The sequence below is a fragment of the Bubalus kerabau genome, chromosome 1 (genome assembly GCF_029407905.1).
Source record: "Bubalus kerabau isolate K-KA32 ecotype Philippines breed swamp buffalo chromosome 1, PCC_UOA_SB_1v2, whole genome shotgun sequence".
In the NCBI taxonomy this organism is placed as follows: Eukaryota; Metazoa; Chordata; class Mammalia; order Artiodactyla; family Bovidae; genus Bubalus; species Bubalus kerabau.
In genome coordinates, this window is record NC_073624.1 from 167,379,748 (window position 1) to 167,393,463 (window position 13,716).

At 38.8% G+C, this 13,716-nt stretch overlaps 1 protein-coding gene across 13 annotated transcripts in view; it reads left to right on the plus strand.

Moving 5' to 3' along the window:
- The window catches only part of MARCHF8 (membrane associated ring-CH-type finger 8), a 107,130-nt gene that overhangs the window by 20,662 nt on the left and 72,752 nt on the right, over nucleotides 1-13,716 (plus strand). For 3 of the 13 annotated variants that reach the window (XM_055538826.1, XM_055538846.1, XM_055538836.1), the window contains 2 exons: nucleotides 10,337-10,417; nucleotides 11,868-11,971. The exons of 6 other annotated variants lie outside the window; for them this stretch is intronic. The gene's annotated coding sequence lies outside the window, so the exon portion shown is untranslated. Of the gene's footprint in view, nucleotides 1-45; nucleotides 438-10,336; nucleotides 10,418-11,867; nucleotides 11,972-13,716 lie in introns of those variants that run through there. 4 more of the 13 variants (XM_055538865.1, XM_055538874.1, XM_055538855.1 and 1 more) reach the window with 3 other exon arrangements.

Below are 13,716 nucleotides of genomic sequence, written 5' to 3' on the forward strand. Positions count from 1 at the left end.
GGAATGGTGGCTCTCTCTTGGGTAGGGGCAGGTGGTAAGGGGTGGGCAAGATAGACAAACTTGAGACCACAGCAAGTGCTTGCAGTCCTTGTTTTATTAATTTTCAGACAGTCAGTGTTCATAATTAGTGCTTTTTCCTGGGTACTACTGATTGCTTTTTACCTAATTGGAGTCATCTTGAATGCCTGTTTTTATAAGCTTTATTCTCTTAACACTTACTGCATGCCATTTCCCATTTTTAGTACCTATTAAGGACTGCATATTGCATTTTATGATTATGTCTTAGTTTATTTAACCACTTCCCTGTTGCTTAACATACAGCTTATTTTAAAGAACTTTGCTACTGGAAATACCCTCTGATGAATAACTTCAGGCATACACTTGAATCCACAGTTCAGATGATTTCCTTGGGATAGTGTCATGAACTGGGTGAAGTGGTATGGATATTTTTAAGATTCTTAGATTATATTGCTGAAGTGCATTGCTGAAAGTTTCTAATTAACATTCCCATGAGCAGGACGTTGAGTGGCCGTTTCAGGATATTCTTGCCAATGTTGGGTGTTTTAAAAAAGAAAATAACTGATTTAACAGATGGAAAACATCTCATTGTTATCTTCCTTTGCCTGTTTAAATTATTAGTGCAGTTGGCTTTTTGTTATTGTTTTTCCTTTAAAAGTACATTAGTTCCTTTTGTGAATTGGCTGCGCATGTTTTTTCCCATTAATCTTTTGGGGCCGTTACTGCTTTTTTCTGATTCCTTTATACAATTTGTTTATATATTGAGGGAAGTGATCATTTGTCCTTCGTGTTTATCCAGACACTTTTCCGATTTTACAGTTGTGCCTTTTGCTTTATGTGTGACTTTTAATTTTGATATGATTTCAGATTTAGAGAAAAAGTGTAAGAGTACAAAGAACTACCACATATCCTTTACTAAGATTTACCAATTGTTAGAAATTTACCCCATTAGCTTTATCACTCTCTCTCTATGCATATATATAAATACATTTTTTCTGATTCATTTGAGTCTAAGTTGTGTATTTCTTAAGACCTGGGACAATCTCTTATATGACCTTATAAAAATTTAATAATTAATGCAGTACTGTTACTAACTCAGACTTCATACTGCATTTTCAGTGGTTGTCCCTGTAACGTCCTTTATTGCTCCTGTGTTCTCTGTTCAGTGTCCAGTCCAGAATGACACTGAATTTGATTGTCATGTTTCTTTATCTCTTTTGATTTGGAATAGTTCCTTAACCTGAATTTTTCATTCTTGACATTTGACCTTTTTGAAGACTGTGGACCAGTTTTTTTATTTTTTCTTTTTTCCTCCAGAATGTTTGCCAGTTTGTGTTTCTCTGAAGTTTCCTCCTGGTTAGATTCAGGGTATACACTGTAGACAGAATTACAGGAAACTGATTTTATTGTTCTCAGCACAAGACGTTTGGAGCCCCCAATGCTAGTTTGTTCCAATATTGATGATGACATTGGACACTTGATTAAGTCACTATTTTCCAGATTTCTATACTGCCAAGATACAGATTTTTCCTTTGAAGTTATTAAGTATCGATAAGTGAAAGTGTTAATCCCTCAATGGTGTCTGTCTGACTCTTTGCTACTCTGTGGACTGTAGCCTGCCAGGCTCCTCTGTCCATGGAATTCTCCAGGCAAGAACACTGGAGTGGGTAGCCATTCCCTTCTTCCTGACCCAGGGATCGAACCCGGGTCTTCCTGACCCAGGGATCGAACCCGGGTCTCCTGTATCGCAGGCAGATTCTTTACCAACTGAGCCACCAGGGAATCCTACTCCTTTTTGAACATTCACCCACATGTTTTTGAGTCCAGTGATGATTTTAGCATCCAGTAATGCTAAATCTAATGCTAAATGCTAAGAAATACATACTTCCTTCTGTATTTATTTGGAGAAGGAAATGGCAACCCATTCCAGTACTCTTGCCTAGAAAAATTCCATGGGTGGAGGAGCCTGGTGGGCTACAGTCCAAGGGGTTGCAAAGAGTCAGACACGACTGAGCGACTTCACTTCTGTATTTATTAGTTGGTATTCTGCTGCAAAGAAGAGCTTCACCCCTGTTTATTTATCTATTTGAATTATTCATCGATCTGTCCTTATTTGGGGCTTGCCTGGTGGCTCACATGGTAAAGAATCTGCCTGCAATGCAGGAGACGTGGGTTTGATCCTTGGGTTGGGAAGGTCCCCTAGAGGAGGGCATGGCAGACCACTCCAGTATTCTTACCTGGAGAATCCTCATGGACAGAGGATCCTGATAGGCGACAGTCCATGAGGTCACAAAGAGTCGGACGCAACTGAGTGACATAGCACTTTATTATTTAGTGGCCTATAATTCACTACTCAGATTATTTTATATATCTCCATAATTCTTTGAACATTTTTTGCTTTCTGGTGCCACAAGCTACTCTGGGCCAATTTTGTGTGCCTCAGCCCTCCAATCAGCGTTTCTTCAGGGAGCCTTGCTCCTGTTAGTGGGAAATGAGGTCTGGGTGCATGGTGCATGCAGCCAGTGTCATGACTTCTACTCCTGTTCTGAGGACAGAGTGAGGACATGTGTGTAGATGCACATGCACACATCCATTTGTGGGTTTTACTTACATATTTTAAAAACTGTCAGCTCGTATTGATACTACCCAGTGTTAATTAAGACATTCTGGTGCCCCTCCTTGTATTGAATTGTCGTATGCTTTTGCATCTTGTTTATACACAAGGTATAAAGATATTCTCCTGTGTTTATTTCTAGGAGTTTCATAGTTTTGGCTTTAGGTTAAAATTAGGAGGTACAAACTTTCAGTTACAAAATAAATGATTCATAGGTATGAAAACACAGCATGGGGAATATAATCAGTAATTATATAATGTCTTTGTGTAGTGACATGATAACATGCTTTTCATGGTGATCGTTTTGAAATGCATAGAAATATTGAGTCACTGTGTTGTGTACAGGAATCAACATAGTCTTGTAGGTCAGTTACACTTCAACAGCAAACAAATTCATAGAAAAAGAGATGAGATTTGTTGTTACTGGAGGCGAGATGAGGGTGGAGAGAGAAATTGGATGAAGGTAGTTGAAAGGTACAGACACACATGTAAAAGATACTTAGGGATGTCCTGTACAACATGATAAATACAGTTAGCACTCCTATATGTTATATACGAAAGTTGTTAAGGGATTAAGTCCTAAGGGTTCTCATCACAAGGGAGGAAATGTATTTTTCTCTTTCTTTAATATTGTATCCATGTGAGATGGTGTATGTCCACTAGGCTTATTGTGGTAATGTTTCATGATGTAGGTCAAATCATTATGCTGTATACCTTAAACTTACACAGTGCTATATGTTAATTATACCTCAGTAAGACTAGAAGGAAAAAAGAATTGCTGTGTGTATTGAACTAAAACTTTTGAAGTTTACTGTCTCATTAAAACCTGATACTTTGAAACTGACTTGGAAAAATAGCATATTAAAAGTAAAATTCAGAGCATGAAACTTACTTTATAAATTTTGACATCAGAAGACTATTTTATTCTTCAAAGTAAATGCATCAAAAATGTAAAAAAGATTTGGGATCCATCTCAAATTATTTTTGGTTTATGATGTCAGATAGGGGTTAAAGTTGATCATTTTTTCTATATGAACATCCTTTTGCTTCAGCACTGTTTGTTGAAAAGGATTTCCATTTTCTGTTGAATTGCTTTTGTGCCTCTTAGGAAAATCGGGTGACAATGTCAGTGTGAGTCTATTCCTGGACTCTCTGTTTTGATTGATTTGTCTGTCGTTAGACCAAGACCATACGTTGATGATTACTGTGGCTTTACAATAAGTCTTGAAGTGTAAGTCCTTCAACTTATTCTTTTTTAAGATTGTTTTGGCTCTTTTACATCCTTCACATTTTCCTGTGTGTTTTAGAATCAAATGGCCAATTTCTGAAAAAACATCTGTTTGGAATATGAACAGAATTCTGGGCAGAATCAACCTCTTTACAGTAATGAATTTTCCAAATTACAAACAAGGTGTATGTCTCCATGCCCTTAGATATTTAATTTCTCTCATCAGTGTATTTTAGTTTTCAGTATATGAGACATGCGTGTCTTTTGTAAAGATGATTCATAATTAAGCTGCTCTTTAACATTAAGATAAAAGTTTAAAATTTCATTTTCATTTGTTGTCAGTCTGTAGAAATATATTTGGATTTTGTAGGATGACCTTGCATTCTGCAGCCTTGCTAAATTGACTTAGATTAATCTGGCTAATTTAGATTTCCTAGAAATCTCTTTGTTAGTAATTATGTTCTCTGTGAAAAGAAACAGTTTTTATACCTTCTTTTCCAATTTTTAGCCATTCTTTCTTTTCTTTGCCATATTACACTGGCTAGGAGCTTCTGTCTGTTGTTCAATAGAAGTGGTAAGAACGGGCATCCTTCCCTTGTTGCCAATCAAGTGGAAAGGGCCTCAGGATTTTACTATTAAGTGTATTATTTGCTGTAGGTTTATACGATTAAGGAAGTTTCTCTGTGTCTAGTGTACTAAGGTGTTGTTTTTTTTAAAAAAAAAAACAAAACCCAGTATGGATGTTGATTTTTGTTAAGTGCTTTTGTTGCATCAGTTATTCTGTGACATGACACTGACTTTCAGATACTCATGTAACTTTATGTTCCTGGGATAAACTCTGCTTGGTCATGATATATTATTATTTTTATAAGTTGCTGATTTTTCCAATAGTTTGCTAAGGATGTTTTCATCTGGGTTCATGAACTATCCTGCATTGAAGAAGGAAATGGCAACCCACTCCAGTGTACTTGCCTGGAGAATCCCAGGGACGGGGGCGCCTGGTGGGCTGCTGTCTATGGGATCGCACAGAGTCAGACATGACTGAAGCGACTTAGCAGCAGCAGCAGCATGAACTGTTTATGATTTGTAGTCGTTTTTTTTAAAAATTTTCTTGTTTAGATTTTTCTGATAGTTTTAGGCAAAGCATGTAAATGAGGTGGGAATTATTCTCTTCCTTATTGTTTGATAGGATTCACTAGTGAAACCATTTGAGCTTTGAGTTTTATTTTTGTAGGAGGGTAGACTAACCAGTTAATTTGTTTAACAGATGTATTGCTATTCAGATTTTTAAAATTTCAGCATGTGTCAGTTGTGGAAAGTTGTGTTTCTCTTTTTCCATTCTCTCTACTTTAGCCCTGTGTTTTTAGACTCAAAGTGTATCTCTTTGCATGTCTTGCAGGGTATGGTTGGGTCTTGATCTTTTGGTTTTTGTTTTTCTTTATCCCCATTCTGACCGTCTGTACCTTTTAATTGGAATATTTGGCCCCTTTATATTTAATGCACTGACTGATACACAGTTGATTCTCTTTATTCATGTATTCTATATCTGAAAATATAGAATAGAATCTATAAACCTACTCACTAAAATTTAACTCTGATCCCCAAGTCAGGACTGACAATGCTCTCGGCATCACTCACGGACAGGCACAAAGCAGTGAGATGTCTGGGCCGCCTAGTGCTCAGGCTCTGAAGTGACGCTCAGCGAGTCACACTCTGCCTGCTTGTTGCACCTCTCACACTGTCCTTTCTGTGATCTCTTCAGTGCCATGGTTTTCACATTTTGTGGGTTTTTTTTTTTATGATTTCACTGTTTAAAATTGCCCCTAAGCATAGTGCTGAGATGCTGCCTCATGTTCCTAAGTAAAGAAGACTGTAATGTGCCTTACGGAGAAAATAGACTTGTTATTAGGCAGGCTTCCTCAGGCAGGAGTTAAAATACTATTGATCATGAGTTCAGTGTTAATGAATGGATAAAATATATTTGCTAAATAAGGTGTCTTCAAACACAGGCAAACTAAGACAAGCTTATGTGTTGATGGTTGACTGAAGTGTTGTGACCAGAGGCTCCCTGGAACCTCACCTTGTATTTCCCCTAGGAGCAATGGTTCTGTGTTCACTGATTCCATGTTCCTGCCAACTTTATAGAAGATAACTGTACACAGTGAGAACTGACTAAAGTAGGGTTTAGATCTTTTTCCCCCTCCCTTTTCTGTTACTCTCTTACTCCCTTACTCCCTTACTCTACTGATTGTTTTGATATTCCATTTAATAACTTATTTTTAGTGGTTGCATTTGCAATTGCAGCATTCATCCTCAACTTAGTGCAATCTGCCCTCCTCTCCTAGTTAGTATCTTACCAATGCTTGTAAACTAGAAGCGCCTTGCAGCAGTGTAATCCCATTCTTGCCATGTTCACCGTGCTGTTGTTTTCATGTATTTTACATAAATCTACATGGCAAGCCTCCGTGTTACACTTGCTGCGCTGAGGAGAAAATGAGAGATAGTTCTTTGTTAATCCACATATTTCCATCTGTGTTATCCTTCTTTTCTTTTTGTAGATTCTAGTCTTTATCAGGTATCATTTGCTGGAAATAAATTTCCTTAGTTTTTGTTCATTGGACTTCTTTATTTTGCTTGATTTTTGAAAGATATTTTTGCAGCATATGGAATTCTTTCAACATTATGGTTATCATTTCATTGTTTTCTGGCTTTTTTCTGATAGAAAGTGATAATTCATACTGTTGTTATTGTTGTCATTGTTATTATTTCTTTCTAGGTGCTTTCAAGATTTTTCTCTTTATTTTTGATTTCCAGCAGTTTCTGATGCTCAGATGCAGTTCTGTTTATATTGATCCTACATAGGGTTCTTTCCTTTTCTCCTTTGCCTTTTACTTCTCTTCTTTTCTCAGCTATTTGTAAGGCCTCCTCAGACAACCATTTTGCCTTTTTGCATTTCTTTTTCTTGGGGATGGTCTTGATCACTGCCTCCTGAACGATGTCACGAACCTCTGTCCGTGGTTCTTCAGACACTCTATCAGGTCTAATCCCTTGAATCTACTTGTCACTTCCACTGTATAATTGTAAAGGATTTGATTTAGATCATACCTGAATTATCTAGTGGTTTTTCCTACTTTTGTCAATTTAAGTCTGAATTTGGCCATAAGGAGTTCATGATCTGAGCCACAATCAGCTCCCGGTCTTGTTTTCGCTGACTGTATAGGGCTTCTCCATCTTTGGCTGCAAAGAACATAATCAGTCTGATTTTGATATTGACTATCTGGTGATGTCCATGTGTAGAGTCTTCTCTTGTGTTGTTGGAAGAGGGAGTTTGGTATAACCAGTGCATTCTCTTGGCAAAACTCTGTTAGCCTTTGCCCTGACTTTGTTTTGTATTCCAAAGTGAAATTTGCCTGTTACTCCAGGTATCTCTTAACTTCCTACTTTTGCATTCCAGTCCCCTGTGATGAAAAGGACATCTTTTTTGGGTGCTAGTTCTAGAAGGTCTTGTAGGTCTTCATCGAACCATTCAACTTCAGCTTCTTCAGCATTACTGATCAGGGCATAGACTTGGATTACTGTGATATTGAATGGTTTGACTTGGAAACAAATGAGATCATTCTGTCATTTTTGAGATTGCATCCAAGTACTGCATTTCTGGATCTTTTGTTGACTATGATGGCTACTCCATTTCTTCTAAGGGCCCACAGTAGTAGATATAATGGTCATCTGAGTTAAATTCATCCATTCCAGTCCATTTTAGTCCACTGATTTCTACAATGTTGACGTTCATTCTTGCCATCTCCTGATTGACCACTTCCAATTTGCCTTGTTCATGGACCTAACATTCCAGGTTCCTATGCAGTACTGCTCTTTATAGCATTGGACTTTACTTCCGTCACCAGTCACATCCACAACTGGGTGTTGTTTTTGCTTTGGCTCATCTCTTCACTCTTTCTGGAGTTATTTCTCCACTGATCCAAAGAATTCCAAAGAATAGCAAACAATAGAAGAGTTCTTCAAAGAATAGCAGAATTCCAAAGAATAGCAAGGAGAGATAAGAAAGCCTTCCTCAGCGATCAAAATGCAAAAAAATAGAGGAAAACAACAGAATGGGAAAGACTAGAGATCACGTCAAGAAAATTAGAGATACCAAGGGAACACTTCATGCAAAGATGGGCTCGCTAAAGGACAGAAATGGTATGGACCTAACAGAAGCAGAAGATACTAAGAAGAGGTGGCAAGAATACACAGAAGAACTGTACAAAAAAGAGCTTCACGACCAAGATAATCATGATGCTGTGATCACTCACCTAGAGCCAGACATCCTTGAATGTGAAGTCAAGTGGGCCTTAGAAACTATCACTATGAACAAAGCTAGTGGAGGTGATAGAATTCCAGTTGAGCTGTTTCAAATCCTGAAAGATGATGCTGTGAAAGTGCTGCACTCAATATGCCAGCGAATTTGGAAAACTCAGTAGTGGCCACAGGACTGGAAAAGGTCAGTTTTCATTCCAATCCCAAAGAAAGGCAATGCCAAAGAGTGTTCAAACTACCACACAGTTGTACTCATCTCACACGCTCGCAAAGTAATGTTCAAAATCCTCCAAGCTAGAACTTCAACAGTACATAAACCATGAATTTCCAGATGTTCAAGCTGGTTTTAGAAAAGGCAGAGGAACCAGAGATCAAATGGCCAACATCCACTGAGTCATCGAAAAAGCAAGAGAGTTCCAGAAAAATATCTACTTCTGTTTTATTGACAAAGCCTTTGACTGTGTGGATCACCACAAACTGTGGAAAATTCTTCAAGAGATGGGAATACCAGACCACCTGACGTGCCTCCTGAGAGATCTATATGCTGGTCAAGAAGCAACAGTTAGAACTGAAAATAGACTGGTTCCAAATTGGGAAAGGAGTACATCAAGGATGTATATTGTCACCCTGCTTATTTAACTTATATGCAGAGTACATCCTGTGAAATGCTGGGCTGGAAGAAGCACAAGCTGGAATCAAGATTGCCAGGAGAAATATCAATAACCTCAGATATGCAGATGACATTACCCTTATGGCAGAAAGTGAAGAAGAACTAAAGAGCCTCTTGGTGCAAGTGAAAGAGCAGAGTGAAAAAGTTGGCTTAAAGCTCAACATTCAAAAAAATAAGATCATGGCATCCAGTCCCATCAGTTCATGGCAAATAGATGGGGAAACAATGGAAACAGTGACAGACTTTATTTTCTTGGGCTCCAAAATCACTGCAGACTGAAGCCATGAAATTAAAAGACGCTTGCTCATTGGAATAAAAGTTATGACCAACCTAGACAGCATATTAAAAAGCAGAGACATTACTTTGCCAACAAAGGTCTGTCTAGTCAAGGCTATGGTTTTTCCAGTAATCGTGTATGGATGTGAGAGTTGGACTATAAAGAAGGCTGGGCGTCGAGGAATTGATGCTTTTGAATTGTGGTTTTGGAGAAGATTCTTGAGAGTACCTTGGACTGCAAGGAGATCCAACCAGTCCATCCTAAATGAAATCAGTCCTGAATATTCATTGGAAGGACTGATGCTAAAGCTGAAATTGCAATACTTTGGCCACCTGATGTGAAGAACTGACTCACTGGAAAAGACCCTGATGCTAGAAGATTGAAGGCAGGAGGAGAAAGGGATGACAGAGGATAAGATGGTTGGATGGCATCGCCAATTCAATGGACATGAATTTGAGTAAGCTTCGGGAGTTGGTGGTGGGCAGAGAAGCCTGGTGTGCTGCCGTCTATGGCATCGCAAAGAGTCAGACACAACTGAGTGACGGAAGTGAACTGAATGTGGGGTTCACTAAGTTTCTTGGGTTTATAATATAAGTCAGTGTCTTTTAATCAAATTTGGGAGGTTTACAGCTATTGGACCTTCAAATACTTTTTCTGCTCTAGTATCACTCTCTTCGCCATCTGATCTCCAGTTATACCTATATTATACTGCTTGATGTTATTTCACAGCTTTGTGAGAATGTTCATTTTTCTACAGTCTTTTTTTTTTTTTTCCCAGCTTGGATAATTTACATTAGTCTGTTTTTTCTAGTTTCCTAACTTTTCTATCATCTCCAAACTACTGTTAAGATCATCCATTAAGTTTTCATTCTTTTCAGTTCTAGGATTTTTGTTTGGTTCTGTTTCATAATTTTCATTTCTCAGTTGAGATTTCCATTGTTTAAGACCATGTTTTCTGAACTTTCTCTCACTTACAGTGAGTAACAGATAAGAGAGGCTTATTTTTTGTTGTTAGAGCTATTCTTGTTTTCTTTTGGTTAATATTTAACATTTTAAATTCTTTTATTTTCAACTTTTTGTGTTATTATTCATCATGTGTCTTCTGTAAGCAGTGTATAACTGGAACTATTTGTATTTTATAAAATTATCTCATAAGTTGTATTTTAATTAGCAGTTTTAAGTATATTTTGATTGTGAGCTTTTCTTCTTATTCAGATTTAATCTGTGAGAGTCCAGAGGACCTTAAGTGAAGATATTTTCCTCAAGAGACCATTTGAATACGAATTCTGCCAGGAGGTAGGGGTACCTTTGTCGTGGATAACACTGTCCACTTTCTAGTACAGTACTGAAGTACTCATCAAAGGCACAGTTTAGTCACGTGGCCTTGTGAGTGGAAGGGGCTCTAGTAATCTCTTGGTTGGCTTAGCTGTCACGGTCCTGGCTCTAACTTTGCCTTCGCTCCTTACTCCTCTGGAGCTGTCCAGTGTTCACGCCCCAGACCTGTGGAAGGTCCGCAGCGTCCCTGTCACCCGAGCCACTCTGAGCTTTGTGACTAACAGCTGCTGCTTCCTGCGCTGCCTGTTCCTTGAGCCTTCATAGTTCTGCAGTCTCTCTGAGCAGTGCCTTTAACTCTGTATTCATAGCTCCCTTGTCCTCTGCAGTGCAGTGTGAACCACAGGCAGCGCGCTCTCCAAGCCACATTCTGTTCTCATGCTCTGTGGCTTTCTTTGGACTAAACTTAGACGTTGGTTTAGAATGAGTGGCGCCCCACCTCCTGTCCCCCCACCTCTTTGAGAGTTCCCAGACTTCTGCAAACTGGCCTTTAGCAGGACTGACCCTGCGCATAACCTCAGTCATGTGCAAAATCCCTCTTATCTTTCCTGGAGCCGTCCCAGTGCAGGCTCAGCTGGGAGTCAGGCTTTGGAAAAAAATGTATGTAAGTGATTTTCAAAGCTAGTGATTTAATCAGGGTTCATCTTTCTAAAATAAAAACACCAGAGTTACATTTAAAGTATAGTAACAGGCAGAAAAATATCAGGGATACTTTTATTTGTTAAACACTTATACTGTGGTAGGTTATTTTACTAGATTTATAGTTAAGTCATTATTACTATTTTGTAGGCCTGAATAGGCATATTTAGCTAAAAGTGTGTTGAATGAGGCTTGGCACAGTACCCCTGTTAGATTGGCACTGTATACTTCCCAGCAGTCTTGCCATCCTTACTGTGGGCAGCTGGAGGGCTGGTAAACCCCATTGAACGCAGTCACCAGAGGACTGCTGCTTCTGTAGTTGGTGCTGCCTCGTTTGACTTGCTTTAGCTGTGGGCCCGCCTCTTCTGACTCCTCACTTGCATTCAGAGTGACCGTGAAGCTATATTCCAGCTGTGTCCTCTCTCTACACAGGGGTTCATATGGATCTTCTGTCCATAGTCATACTTCTGACCTCTTCATTTCCTTGAACAATTTTTTTTTTTAATCTGCTGTTATTCTGGTAGTAGTCCATAAAGTTTATTGTGAAAATAATTTTACTTCATGTATAGAATAAAATAGGCAGTGGGTAGGAAATATTAAGAATAAGCATCTTCTTTGCTGTTGGTTTATTTTTTTTCTTCCAGTTTTATTGAGGTCTAATTGGCATACAGCACTGTATAAGGTTAAGGTATACAGAAAAATGATTTGATTTACATCCATCATGAAACGATTACTACCGTAACTTTGGTGAATTTATTGCATCTTTTGTTTAAAGGGTATGCTGCTGCTGCTGCTGCTAAGTCGCTTCAGTCGTGTCTGACTCCGTGTGACCCCATAGATGGCAGCCCACCAGGCTCCCCCGTCCCTGGGATTCTTCAGGCAAGAACACTGGAGTGGGTTGCCATTTCCTTCTCCAATGCAGGAAAGTGAAGGGTGAAAGGGAAGTCGCTCAGTCGTGTCCGACTCTTAGTGACCCCATGGACTGCAGCCCACCAGGCTCCTCTGTCCATGGGATTTTCCAGGCAAGAGTACTGGAGTGGGGTGCCATTGCCTTCTCCTTAAAGGGTATAGAGTTTCAGTTTTGGAAATTGAAAATGTTTTGGAGATCTTTTCCTGACAATGTGAATATAATTAATACTACTGAACTGTACATCTAAAATGGCTAATTTCATAAATTTTGTTACATTTTTTCCCTACAGTTAAAAAAAGAGAGAATCTTTTGTGGAATGTAGATTTAAACGGTTAAGGGCAGAGTTCTGAATTTTTTTACCTTATCTGTTGTACTTGGTTCTATTTACTCATCCTTTACTACAGATTGAATCAACAGATTAGAGTTATTGGAGGGTCCAGAGCAGAGATGTTTAGCAAACAGAATTTATAGGTGCTCAGAACATACTAGCTGAGTTATTTCAGTGTGGGGGTCACGCTGCCTTCCTTGTCTGCATGAAAATGCACGCTTGTCTGTGTCTTTGATTCAGATGTTTTGTGTGTCTTCCCAGAGAGAAGGGTTTTATAATGAGGTGAAACCTCTGAGAAGTGATAGCTGACTTTAAAAGCAAATAACTGTTTCCTAGTTTACATTTATATTATTTTTAAATTAGATCTTAGGTTACTTGGGCTTCCCTTGTTGTTCAGCTGGTAAAGAATCCGCCAGCAATGAGGGAGATCTGGGTTCGATCCCTGGGTTGGGAATATCCCCTGGAGAAGGGAAAGGCTAGTCTTCTGGCCAGGAGAATTCGTGGACTGTATAGTCCATAGGTTTGCAAAGAGTCAGACACAACTGAGCGACTTGCACTGGGTTACTACTTTGATGATTGAAAAGTTTTTCTCACTATAGTTTTTTTCCACTGAAAAGTGATATCTAGAGGGAGAAAACTGAGTTTCAGGATCATAGAGCAAACAGTAAACTGAAGGCTTTTACATTGTACCACCTGTGCAAATTAATATTAAAATTCCCAATTCTTAATAGACTTTAACCACCTTTGGGATTTACCCAGAGGAAAATGGGGCCAGAGTTACTTTTCTTTCTTTCAGCTTATGCTTTGTAATACATTATCATGCAGATCACAGTAATTAAGGCAGAAAGATTAGGAAACTGGGAGGATTCAAGATTTAGTCATAAAGAAACACCAGTTAAATTTTCAGAAATATCTCACCCGTGCTCTATGTAGAACACTGTGGGCAATGCTTAAAAGAAATGCATGACAATCCAGAACACTGCAGGGAATGCTAAAGAATATGTAATGTCCAAAGAGGGTCCAGCCTTTTTAGTAGGCCAAGGGTTCTGTACTGTAAGGAATGATCTGTAACTAGATAGTATTTTGTTTTAGGGTTTGCCAAAGAAACAGAATCAATAGTATATAAAAAGATAGATGGATAGAGAAAGATTCTTATTGATAGATTTTAAGAAATTGGCTCATGTGACTGTAGAGGCTGCCAGGTCTAAAACCTGCACGCTAGGCTGGCAGATTGGGGAACTGAGAGAAGAGTTGAATCCGAAATTTGAGACCACAGGTCTACTGGCAAAATTCTGTCTTCTTCCAAGAGAGGCTTAGAGGGGTTTTTTGTTTTAAGGCCTTCATATGATAGATGAGTCCTACCCACATTATAGGCCCTTCCCTAGT